Source organism: Ranitomeya variabilis, chromosome 1 (genome assembly GCF_051348905.1).
Source record: "Ranitomeya variabilis isolate aRanVar5 chromosome 1, aRanVar5.hap1, whole genome shotgun sequence".
Lineage (NCBI taxonomy): Eukaryota > Metazoa > Chordata > Amphibia > Anura > Dendrobatidae > Ranitomeya > Ranitomeya variabilis.
In genome coordinates, this window is record NC_135232.1 from 43262329 (window position 1) to 43275081 (window position 12753).

Genomic DNA, 12753 nt, shown 5'->3' on the forward strand with positions numbered 1-12753 from the left:
AATTAAGTAGATCTGTCGTCAAGGATTCTAGAAATGTTACAAGAACCCCCTTGAAAGGACATTTGATTCCAAAGCGCTTGTAGTCAATCCCTATTTTTTTTTTCAAGGAATGCCCAAACCTCCCCTTTTCGAAGTTTTTTTTTTTTTTTTTTTTTTAAATCTAAATGGGATTTGCATGGGAGTCTCTTCCTCTGGGGGACCCGGCCTGTCGGGGAGCACATTGCTATAAATGGGAGCTGTGTTGTACTACTTTAGCCCTTATGTCCCACATAAGGAAATCATATACGGTACTTTACATGAATCCTGCAATTGTCAACAGTTTTCCCTTCTGTAGCCTTTATCTTTAATTTTCAGTTTATTCTGAGCTAATAGGTGGAAACTACTGTAGCTGCTATGTCGTCTTCCATACACAGAGACTTGAGATTCCGTCTCTCCTGTCTCTATGTAGCACAAGTCCAGGAGCATCAGCAGCATGGAGAACATTATACAGCAGTGTAGCTGTGAGTCCAGCTCCAGGATGAGAGAAAACCCTTAAAAGAAGCTGCACAGTCTGTCTCCCTCTGCTTGTTCTTGCATTTTCCCTCACTTTTTACCACCATCCCGCTGCTGTGTTTTGACAGTGTGTAGCCTGCAATTTTTCACAGAGTTTAGGAGGCACAGTGGAGGGGAAAACTTGCTTACAGGGGGAGAAAGGAGCATAATTCCGTGATAAGAGATTACATAGTATTTTATATTAAAGGGACTCTGTCACCTGAATTTGGAGGGAACAATTTTCAGCCATAGGGGCGGGGTTTTCGGGTGATTGATTCCTTGTGCAGGCATGTACTACGGAGGACAGAGAATGAACTTCAATCCCATATTGCAGCCAGCATGCAGCCAGCGGGTAAGGAAAGGGTGAATCAAACACCCGAAAACCCCGCCCCTATGGCTGAAAGTTGTTCCCTCCAAATTCAGGTGACAAAGTCCCTTTAACTTGTACTTGTGATTTATCCATAGATTGTTGAATTGACAAACTGCCAGGTGATCACTGGGAGCGCTGGGACCAGTCCAGCAAACAGCTTATAGTCAGAAGATTCCCCATTTATCTGCAGTCTGGAATTTCTTTACAATATTTGTATTTTATATTATTGTTGTTGTTATTATTATTATTATTATTATTATTATTATTATTATTATTTTATTTTTTTTTTTAATTATGGTCCAGTCAATTATTCTTAAAATTTGTGAGTAATTGTACAATTCCGATATCAGCAGATGGCACGTGACCCACAACTGCCTCAAACTCTTACTCAGAACCCTATAGATTTGCCTTCTGCCATTTTCTTTGAAACTTTTTTTTTTTTTCCATAATGACGGGCTCAATAGTGGATTCCCAACTCATACCTCATAGACTTATTCAACTTCTTTCTCATTAGAATGAACAACTTTTGCTCTCATCTTATTCCAAGTATTTATTTATTTTTTTTTTAATTTGCCTTACAGTTCCAGAGATAAGGATATGTTGGCTCTCCGGAAGCTCTGGGGCAGGTCTTTTGAATGCTCTGCATCATTATCCTCTTGCCCACGCCATCTTGGTAAACACTACAAAAATTAGCACTTAACAATAAATCCACCACCTTGCTCAGGACTCGGGCACCCATTGGTGACCAGGGTGTGGTGCCGCTAGCTCGCACAGTGTTGCTCCACTGAAAGTTTGGAACTGACTGACACCGCACTTTTCCAGCTATTTATTTTAGTCCCATAGATTTTGAATTGGACGGTACTGTGTGTGTGGGACCACCGCCCTATGCAAACCCCTCCTTATGTGGCTGCACAGTGAGGAGGAACAGGGAGTTCACCCAGTTTAGTGAATAGTGTGTGGGGAGGGCATACCCTTCCTGAGCGTGGGAGGAGGGGGAACCCATCCAGTGAGTGGGAGGCGGAGGGGGCACCCGTCTAGTGAGTGGGAGGCGGAGGGGGCACCCGTCTAGTGAGTGGGAGGCGGAGGGGGCACCCGTCTAGTGAGTGGGAGGCGGAGGGGGCACCCGTCTAGTGAGTGGGAGGCGGAGGGGGCACCCGTCTAGTGAGTGGGAGGCGGAGGGGGCACCTGTCTAGTGAGTGGTAGGCGGAGGGGACACCCGTCTAGTGAGTGGGAGGCGGAGGGGGGTGCCCGTCTAGTGAGTGGTAGGTGGAGGGTGCTGTCTAGTGAGGGTGGGGGCACCAGTTTGCACAAAAAAAACACTTCACTTTCTGTGCCCCTTTTGTTTTCTCATTTCGAAGATATGGTTTTCGTATACATCCCTCTGCTTTGTATATATACTGGTACGGTAACATTGGCGCCTCCACTGCCGATTTTACCCCCATGGTCGTTCATGGACTATAATGACACACGGCTGTAATCAAAGAATTAACTGAATGACTTTCCTTCGTTATCCCCTTGTGGAAATGCGTAATGTGCGCTCGCCTCCTCCGCGTCCCCTTCACAGACACAAGTACAGGTCCCGTTGCTAGGTGACGCAAGGGCCTCCTCTCCAACGTGCCGCTATCAAAAGAAAGGCCTTCACAAAGCAGAGGCGATCGCTCCTCTTCTGCGGCGTCCTATTGTGTGACTGTACTGCTTATGTAAAGAGGACATTTCTGTCACGTCTTCTATCTCATGCAGATCGCTGCTTCTCGTATGTAGCCATTTGGATAATGATATTCTCATTCGCTGGCCGTACAAAACGATCAGCCTAAAGAATGATCCTGCTATACTTCATCAATCAACTCCCCCTTATGTGATGGCTGGAGCGGCTTCTCTTTAGTGATGTTAGGTGGTAATGATGATGTTGCTAGTCGTAACGGATTTTCCTGGTTTACATTGGTCTGGAGCGCAGTCTACTCTGCAATAACTTTTGTAAAGAATTCGCAGCAGTAAATTGTTCAAAACATAGATGTATATTACACTGCAGGTCTCCTCACAGTGGAAAATTAATTGTTTATAGAACTCAAGACGTCTGCAGTATACATTACATAGGAGACGCCGAGACTGCTGTATAATCATCACATAGGAGACGCCGAGACTGCTGTATATACATCACGTAGGAGACGCCGAGACTGCTGTATAATCATCACATAGGACACGCAGAGACTGCTGCCTATACATCACATAGGAGACGCTGAGACTGCGGTCTGTGCATCACACAGGACACGCCGAGACTGCTGTTTATACATCACATAGGACACGCCGAGACTGCTGTCTATTAGTGATGAGCGAGTATACTCGTTGCTCGGGTTTTCCCAAGCACGCTCGGGTGGTCTCCGAGTATTTGTTAGTGTTTGGAGATTTTGTTTTCATTGCTGCAGCTGAATGATTTACAGCTACTACCCAGCCTGAGTACATGTGGGGGTTGCCTGGTTGTTAGGGAATCACCACATGTGTTCAAGCTATCTAGTAGCCGCAAATCATGCTGCTGAGGCGATAAACTTAATCTCCGAGCAGTTACAAATACTCGAAGACCACCCGAGCGTGCTCGGGAAAACCCGAGCAACGAGTACACTTGTTCATCACTACTGTCTATACATCACATAGGACACGCCGAGACTGCTGTATATACATCACATGGGAGACGCCGAGACTGCTGTCTGTACATCACATAGGAGATGCTGAGACTGCTGTCTATACATCACATAGGAGATGCCCAGACTGCTGTCCATACATCACATAGGAGACGCCGAGACTGCTGTCTATACATCACATAGGAGATGCCGAGACTGCCGTCTTCTTCAGAGCGTGCTAACTCAGCCCACAAAGAACGTAATGGTTCATTCCATGTTCTGCAGCATTCAGTAGTGAACCCTTCTCTAGATACACTGAAGGGGACCTGATATATTAAAGAAAAGTTTTTTAGAATTGTTCAGAACTTCATATTTAAAGGAGTTTTCAGTTCTGGTCATTCTCAAGTTAAGATTTCCTACGTGACATGTTCCTTTGCTTTAGAAAAAACAAACAAACCACGCTTTTTAGTCTGGTACCACAGAAGTAAATAAAAAGTAGAGGACAGTTTACTGCTCACCTCAGGCAGTTGGGCTGCAGGCAGTTCTGCTGCCAAATCCCAGGACCCGATCGTCCTCCAGGGTAGTAACAACGAGATACAGGAACTGTAGAGATTTACAGAGGAAACTACGGGCGGCACTAGTGAGCGTGAGCTGAATGGCATAAGAACCTCAATTCTCCAGCATATGGACTTAATTAACACGAGCAACACGTTTCTACCTAGGCTTGAGGTCTTCATCAGGTCTACGACAACATGCTATGAAAGTACATGCTGGATGTCACATCATGTTTTATCTATGATAATGACAACACACTTACACATGATAGAGAGAGAACCCCATTTATAAATGGCCAATCGATAGATCCCTGTTCATATATAACCAGTATGCATCATAAGAAACACCTTTTCATAGAGCAACATCAAAGAATGTCTTGTCTAAGAGCGAACGTTTCTCTTTGTGGAGAGTGCCAAGCCAGTGCAAGGAGACTTATAGGCCATGCAGCACTCCTTTGGGAATTTTAATATGCAAAATGAGCACTAGGACCTGGATGTGTTCAAAAAGGGAAGCTGTCAGTAGGATCAACCCTCCTCAGCCGTCTATATGGGCATGCAGGTCATAGGAGGCTGAATAAAATAATACCTTGATATCTGCAATCCGATGTCGTATTGTAGCAAAATCCATGATTTTCTTAATATGTAAATTAGCTGTTAAGATCTATGGGCCGGATATAGATTGCTCTGAGAATCTGCCTCCAGGGCTTATTTTAAATGATTGGAGGCAATACCAGTGTGAGACTTGTAATGACTGACCATCTTTTCTCCTGACCTACATGTCTCACACTGGTAGCGCTCACTTTCATATAAAATAAGCTCTGAAGGCAGATTCTCATAGATCTATGTCCTGCCCATAGATCTTAACAGCTCATTTACATATTAAACTTGTGAATCTCAACTTTCTGTGACCTGCATGCCCATACAGACAGCTGACGAGCGTTGATTATATTGACAGATTCCCTTTTTAAGTATCAGTCTTTTCACCTGCGGGACCTAATCATACTAATGTTTAGAAATGTAATGGCAAGGCTTCTTATAGGGTCGATGTTGACTTTTAGGATTGCTACCCTCAACAGGTTCCTGCTCACTTCCTTTCTAAAGAGATTATTTGAATATTCACATTCCCAGAGGAGGGTTACATGGCCTATAAGTCTCCTTGCTCCGGCTTGGCACTCTCCAGAGGAGAAGAGTTCCCCCCCTTCTAGACCAGAAGTTCTCGAACGTTGCTCTGTGATAAGGTGTTATTTCTTATGATACACTGGATATATGAATATGATATACTGGACATTATGATATTTACTGGTTATATATGAACAGGGGTAGAATCATAGAATGGTAGAGTTGGAAGGGACCTCCACGTCATCTGGTCCTACCCCCTGCTCAAAGTAGGACTCACTATATCATCCCAGACAGATGTCTGTCCAGCCTCTGTTTGGAGACTTCCATTGAAGGAGAACTCACCACCTCTCGTGGCAGCCTGTTCCACTCATTGATCACCATCAATCGATGTGCATTTTATAAATGGGGTATGTGTCTCATGTTAGTGTGTTGTCATTATCATTCATTGTTAATATGTGATGTGACATCCGGCAGGAAGAGTATGAATTATAGGTTTATAATGGGATGTTTTTATAGAGCCTGATGAAGGCCTCAAGCCGAGGTAGAAACGTGTTGGTTGTGTCAGTAAATTCACTAATTCACATGGCTTGTCTGGTGAATTGAGGCTTAACTACAGCGCTCACTAGCGCCACCCGGTGTTTCATCTACTGGGACCCTCAGAGGTAAGCTGTGATCCGTGGGGAATGCGCCACCACAGGAGGAATGTGGTATTACATAGATGTAATTCAAATTAATCGGTTGTCTGTAAAATGCAGGACACGACTGGTACTCCCTTTTTAATGGCTTTACTCAAAAAAGTATCCCTCTCACACCCTGTATTAGAATACTCCAATGAGGTATATATATATTTTTTAAATTAGACAGCCCCTTTAATGATCATTAAAGGGGTTGCCTATTTAGATTTTTCTTTACATATACCCGCTTAAGGCATTTTGAGTTAATAGAGGGGGGCTACGCAAAGAGCATCTTTTGGAGATGGTGATATGTCTGGATTACACCTACAACCCAACGATCTTAAATGGAATCTATCAGCAAGATTTCACCCCCAAAATAATTTATAAGGGGGGTATCTCTTTTATACATAAGTCCAGCCATACCTTTACCGGACCAAGTCTGTTCACCCCCATTACTGAAAAATCAGCATTTGAATTGACATGAAAATGAGGCTGGCAACCTATGGTAGATCTGAAGCCTCTGCCACTCCAGCTCTATGCACCTCCCAGCGCCACTGCCTCCTGGTTGACTGACAGCTCCTTTGCCTGACGTCCTACAGCAGAGAGGCTGTCAGTCAGGAGGAGGCTCGCTGCTCCACCATAAAGGCCGCGTTTCCCCTCTGCCCCGCTGTATGAGGCTCAATGCAGGGGGGCGAAATGTCATCATTAAAAGGCGCCTTCTGTACTGAGCCTCAGTGTTTAAAGATAGATATTTTTCAGGGTACAATGGCGATACAGAGGCATCATAGTTTGCGGTACAGTATTGTTGCTGCTTCATACTGTGGGTGAGGGGCACGGTAGTGGTATAACGCTGTGTGTGAGAGCACTGTTGAGGTGGCACACTGTGGGTGAGGTGTAGCGGCATCCCTCTGTGGGTGAGGGGCACTGTGGTGTCCTTAGTGTATGAGGGGCACTGTGGTGTCCTTATAGTGTATGAGGGGCACTGGCTGCATTGTACTGTGGGTGAGGGGCACTGGTGTCCTTATGCTGTGGGTGAGGGGCACTGGTGTCCTTATGCTGTGGGTGATGGGCACTGGTGTCCTTATGCTGTGGGTGAGGGGCACTGGTGTCCTTATGCTGTGGGCGAGGGGCACTGGTGTCCTTATGCTGTGGGCGAGGGGCACTGGTGTCCTTATGCTGTGGGTGAGGGGCACTGGTGTCCTTATGCTGTGGGTGAGGGGCACTGGTGTCCTTATGCTGTGGGTGAGGGGCACTGGTGTCCTTATGCTGTGGGTGAGGGGCACTGGTGTCCTTATGCTGTGGGTGAGGGGCACTGGTGTCCTTATGCTGTGGGTGAGGGGCACTGGTGTCCTTATGCTGTGGGTGAGGGGCACTGGTGTCCTTATGCTGTGGGTGATGGGCACTGGTGTCCTTATGCTGTGGGTGAGGGGCACTAATGTCTTTATGCTGTGGGCGAGGGGCACTGGTGTCCTTATGCTGTGGGCGAGGGGCACTGGTGTCCTTATGCTGTGGGTGAGGTGCACTGGTGTCTTTATGTTGTGGGTGAGGGGCACTGGTGTCCTTATGCTGTTTGCGAGGGGCACTGGTGTCCTTATGCTGTGGGCGAGGGGCACTGGTGTCCTTATGCTGTGGGTGAGGGGCACTGGTGTCCTTATGCTGTGGGCGAGGGGCACTGGTGTCCTTATGCTGTGGGCGAGGGGCACTGGTGTCCTTATGCTGTGGGTGAGGGGCACTGGTGTCCTTATGCTGTGGGTGAGGGGCACTGGTGTCCTTATGCTGTGGGTGAGGGGCACTGGTGTCCTTATGCTGTGGGTGAGGGGCACTGGTGTCCTTATGCTGTGGGTGAGGGGCACTGGTGTCCTTATGCTGTGGGTGAGGGGCACTGGTGTCCTTATGCTGTGGGTGAGGGGCACTGGTGTCCTTATGCTGTGGGTGAGGGGCACTGGTGTCCTTATGCTGTGGGTGAGGGGCACTATGGCGACATTACAGAGCATGTTTGAGGTGCACTGTTGCGGCATCATGCTGTGGATGAGGGGCACACACACTGGCAGCATTACACGCGTTTGTGAGGAGCAGTGTGGCGGCATCATCATGAGGAGACTGTACAAATTGTAGATTAATCCACTATGGGGGCATCATACTGTGTGGAGGGCGATCACTGGAACGTAATGCTATCTGGACGCCATAAAATGGGCATTCTAGTTGGTGGGAACACTGAGGGGCTTCACCAGGGGCTTCACTAGGGGCACTATGCCGCTCCTGATAGTGGCGCTCCACTTTCCATTGGTTTAGGTGTGGTGGGTATGGCCGATATATGCTGAGTGGGGGCGTCTGATCACCTCCTCGCTCCCTCCTGTACCCGACACATAACAATCCTATAAACTCCAACCTTTAATTATATCTATTTTGATATTTATATTCCTATCATTGGATAAATGCGGAACCTGTCGTGACACATTTGACGCAGCCGCGCGCAGTAATGAGGGTAATCGATGTGTAACGGTATGCGATGGCTCCACCGGCCGGGGGCAACGGCAACGGAGCCGGAAATGGAACAACGGTTACCGTGGTAACAGTCTCCTAGAATGATATGTAGGTGAATGCAGAGGTAAGGACGGGGGTCCGGAGGGGGATCGCGCCCAGTCACGGAAAATTGATTGGTAAATTAGCGTCACGTAAGGATTGTATGAGCCGCAATAGAAAACAAGACGAGATGGGGGGCGGGGAATTGTAAGTTTGTACTGGCAGGCGGCGTGGAGGAGCGAGCACGCTCGGCTTTGTCTTATTCTTCCGATGACTTGAAGTATCAAAGCAAATCTCCAGGAGCCGGCGAGGTTTCCGGGGAGTTCAGCGTGAGTCCATCCAGCTTTCTATATCGCCTCCGTGCTTCCATTTTTTTTCCATCACATGCTTTGGGTGGCTAGGAAAAATATATATATATTTTTTCCAATAATTTGGCGTTATTTGGTTATTATATTGGGCTTTTAATGTAATATTTTGGGAATGGGTCATTATTATTTTATAGGACCCCCCCCACACTCGCCCTCTTTTTTTTTTTCTTTTTTTTTTTTCCATTCATCTTTTTCTTTTTTTTTTCCCCTACCCTTGGCTTTTGTTTGGCTTTGTGTATGTGAGATGCGGCTTGTATCGGTCACGATGCAGATGGCTGAGCAGCAGGGAGGGAGACGCCAGCTCATCTGATCTTATGGCTGCCAGTGCGAAAAAAAAAAAAATAAAAATCCGGATGGTGGTAATGCTAATAATAGGGATGAGTTTACGTGATGTAGCAGAGCCGAGTTTGATTAATGAAGCAGAGCTCCTAATTGTCACTCGTCTCCACCCTTGTTTATATCCGTGTGCACCTAAGCCTGCCATATTATCCTGCAAAGCACAGATGTAGTTATACCATAGAATGTATTTTTTTTGTAAGCGAGGGGTTTATTAAAAATCTAGAAAAAAAAAATCATATAATCTGAGATCTGAGGCATATTCACAATCTCTGCTTGCGATCAGTGAATGACGACTTGGCTACCTTTTGTGGGGGGGGGGACATCTTTTGCTTAAATTCATGTATTTGGGGATAAAAAGTATTTTTGCAATTGGGATTCATTAAAACCTTTGCACCGTTGACTTTCTATGGCCTCTATTGTCGGCTGCGCAGTGAGTGAACGAAGGTCAGTCAGTGAGCTCATTTATGATTAAATGACAGAAGTGTTTGTAAATTAGTCTTTCTCTGAGCCGATTTATGATCACAAACCACATCAAAGTTTAATTTTCCCGTTCGAGGCTAATTTTTTAACTAGACCCTTTAGTAATAAAAAAAATATATTTTTAACCCCATATACATGCATTTAAAGGGTAAAGTTTATTTTATAAATATAGTAGATACGCAAATAAAAAACTTTGTAACATGCTATCAGAGATATCGGCTTCTGTCTCCTCTTGGACTGATCTTTCATTCTCAGAATTTTCAATTCCATATTGAGAAATTTCCATATTTTCCTGTTACTGAGATGACAGTGCTGATATTATTCTATGTAGATAAAAGTGGGATCTCTGTCTGTAGCTCATCCCCCCCCCCCCCAACCTCCTCCCCGCTACATAGACCTTTATGAGCACTAATTGTCATCTATCACAGTAAGGGGAAAATCTGTCCAGATTTTACCATAGAATTGAGAATGTTGAGAGTGAAAGATCAGTCCCTGAAAAGAAAGAAGATTTCTCTGAAAAAATATAATACAAAGTTACTTATTTTCATGTGTCTAATTGATATATTGAATAAAAATGAAAATGGAACTTCCCAAAAAAAAAGCAAAAAAAAATGTCTCCAAAGGTGGACAGGAGCTCTAGGTTTCAAGTGTGACTGCACACTCTCTGTAGTATGCCTAGATCTTCCTGCCCTCCACTTTTTACAACCCATAAGAAAAATGCTGATGTGCTCTGCTTCCTCTCTGGGCTTGGCTCTGCTTCCTCTCTGAGCTTGGCTCTGCTTCCTCTCTGAGCTTGGCTCTGCTTCCTCTCTGAGCTTGGCTCTGCTTCCTCTCTGAGCTTGGCTCTGCTTCCTCTCTGAGCTTGGCTCTGCTTCCTCTCTGAGCTTGGCTCTGCTTCCTCTCTGAGCTTGGCTCTGCTTCCTCTCTGAGCTTGGCTCTGCTTCCTCTCTGAGCTTGGCTCTGCTTCCTCTCTGAGCTTGGCTCTGCTTCCTCTCTGAGCTTGGCTCTGCGTCCTCTCTGAGCTTGGCTCTGCTTCCTCTCTGAGCTTGGCTCTGCTTCCTCTCTGAGCTTGGCTCTGTTTCCTCGCCGAGCCTGGCCCTGTTTCCTCGCCGAGCCTGGCCCTGTTTCCTCGCCGAGCCTAGCCCTGTTTCCTCGCCGAGCCTGGCCCTGTTTCCTCGCCGAGCCTGGCCCTGTTTCCTCGCCGAGCCTGGCCCTGTTTCCTCGCCGAGCCTGGCCCTGTTTCCTCGCCGAGCCTGGCCCTGTTTCCTCGCCGAGCCTGGCCCTGTTTCCTCGCCGAGCCTGGCCCTGTTTCCTCGCCGAGCCTGGCCCTGTTTCCTCGCCGAGCCTGGCCCTGTTTCCTCGCCGAGCCTGGCCCTGTTTCCTCGCCGAGCCTGGCCCTGTTTCCTCGCCGAGCCTGGCCCTACCTCCTGATCCCGCCTTCCTGTCTGCTCAACTAATTGCTGCCTGCAATGCTGATCTCTTTCAACCTGTTGATTGGATGAGCAGTAGAGATGAGCGAATAACTTTGATGGGCCCTTGGTCAGTAATCTGTGGCCACCAGTGCTGGTGCCCTGTAAACAATCTTCCACCTTTTGGAATCCCCTGCACCTGGTCTGATTATGAAGCCCAGCTCTATATCATTGTGGGCCTGCTAATCAGAAGAGACGCCGGGGATGCCGTCCTTTGCCGCTGTACCAGGGTCCTGCAAATCTATTCTCTTGTCTCCACTGAGCAGGAATTTGTAGCCATTTCTGGTGTTGAGGACCGTACCGGGATGGTGACATAACCGGGGACCTCGTGAGCCCTGTGAATGGGATTCGTCGAGGGTGGGTGTAACTGATTTTATTATTTTTAAGATATCTGAACCTTATCAGAATTTTTTATTTTTACGGCTCGCAAACCAATCAGATCTGATTTAAACTAAAACTGGTTTTGACACAATGAAACGTAGGGATAATATTGTGCCCTACTGGATGGTGACCTGGGAGCAAGGAGGACAAGTGTTCCGGCATCATTGGATTCCTTTTTATAAATAATGGCTGATTTTTATTTTATCATTATTCATTGTTTGTTTTTAAAGTTTCCAACTTGTAGTTACTTTTTTCCATAAATTTTTTTAAAAAAATATTGTAACCACGTGTTTTGTTTCAAAGCTTTGTGTGATACTTGACATTGTAGTGCCTTGAGTCACGGCGGCACCTGACATTTCTAAACACCGAGAAGCTGTCAAGTGTCTCGGGAAGTGATATTTCTTGTAACTCCTGGCACCTGTGCGGCCTGTTGCTGGACGCCCGGTGATGGGACTGCAGGGAAGTGTTTGTTCCACGTTCCGAGCTGCGTTCTAAATTGAGCGACGGTATCATGGGCTGAAGAGCGGAGAATGTGCTGCAGACGTAACCGGTGAGGACAGAGTGTGCCGTGCACTGTTGTCTGCCAAACCTCTAGGTCGTTTTTTTTATGGGGGCAGTGTCAGCAGGGTCTATGCTAGGCCCTTTATGGAGGCAGTGGTGGCAGGGTCTGTGCTAGGCGCTTTATGGGGGGAGTGTCGGCAGGGTCTATGCTAGGCCCTATATGGGGGAAGTGGCGGCAGGGTCTATGCTGGGTGCTTTATGGGGGGAGTAGCAGCAGGGTCTATAATAGGTTCTTTATGGGGGCAGTGGCAGCAGGGTCTATACTAGGCTCTTAATGGGGGGAGTGGCGGCAGGGTCTGTGCTAGGCTTTTTTCTGGGGGGGTGGCGGCAGGGTCTATGCTAAGCTTTTTTCTGGGGGAGTGGTGGCAGGGTCTATGCTAGGCCCTTTATGGGGGGAGTGGCAGCAGGGTCTATGCTAGGCCCTATATGGGGGGAGTGGTGACAGGGTCTATGCTAGGCGCTTTATGGGGAGAGTGTCGGCAGGGTCTATGCTAGGCTTTTTTCTGGGGGGGTGGCGGCAGGGTCTATGCTAGACTTTTTCCCGGGGGGAGTGGCGGCAGGGTCTATACTAGGCCCTTTATGGGGGAGGGTGGCGGCAGGGTCTATGCTAGTTTTTTTCTTGGGGGGGGGTGGCGGCAGGGTCTATGCTAGACTTTTTCCCGGGGGGGGGGGGGGGAGCGGCGGCAGGGTCTATACTAGGTCTTGTATGGGGGGGTGGGGGCAGGGTCTATGCCAGGATTTTTCCTGGGGGGGGGGAGTGGCGGCAGGG

The 12753-nt window shown here is 47.3% G+C and overlaps 1 protein-coding gene across 19 annotated transcripts in view; it reads left to right on the forward strand.

Moving 5' to 3' along the window:
- NEDD4L (NEDD4 like E3 ubiquitin protein ligase) overlaps positions 1–12753 on the forward strand; it is a 291147-nt gene that overhangs the window by 195073 nt on the left and 83321 nt on the right. For 2 of the 19 annotated variants that reach the window (XM_077282770.1, XM_077282794.1), the window contains exon 1: positions 8405–8471. The exons of 14 other annotated variants lie outside the window; for them this stretch is intronic. The gene's annotated coding sequence lies outside the window, so the exon portion shown is untranslated. Of the gene's footprint in view, positions 1–8404; positions 8716–12753 lie in introns of those variants that run through there. 3 more of the 19 variants (XM_077282817.1, XM_077282778.1, XM_077282761.1) reach the window with 3 other exon arrangements.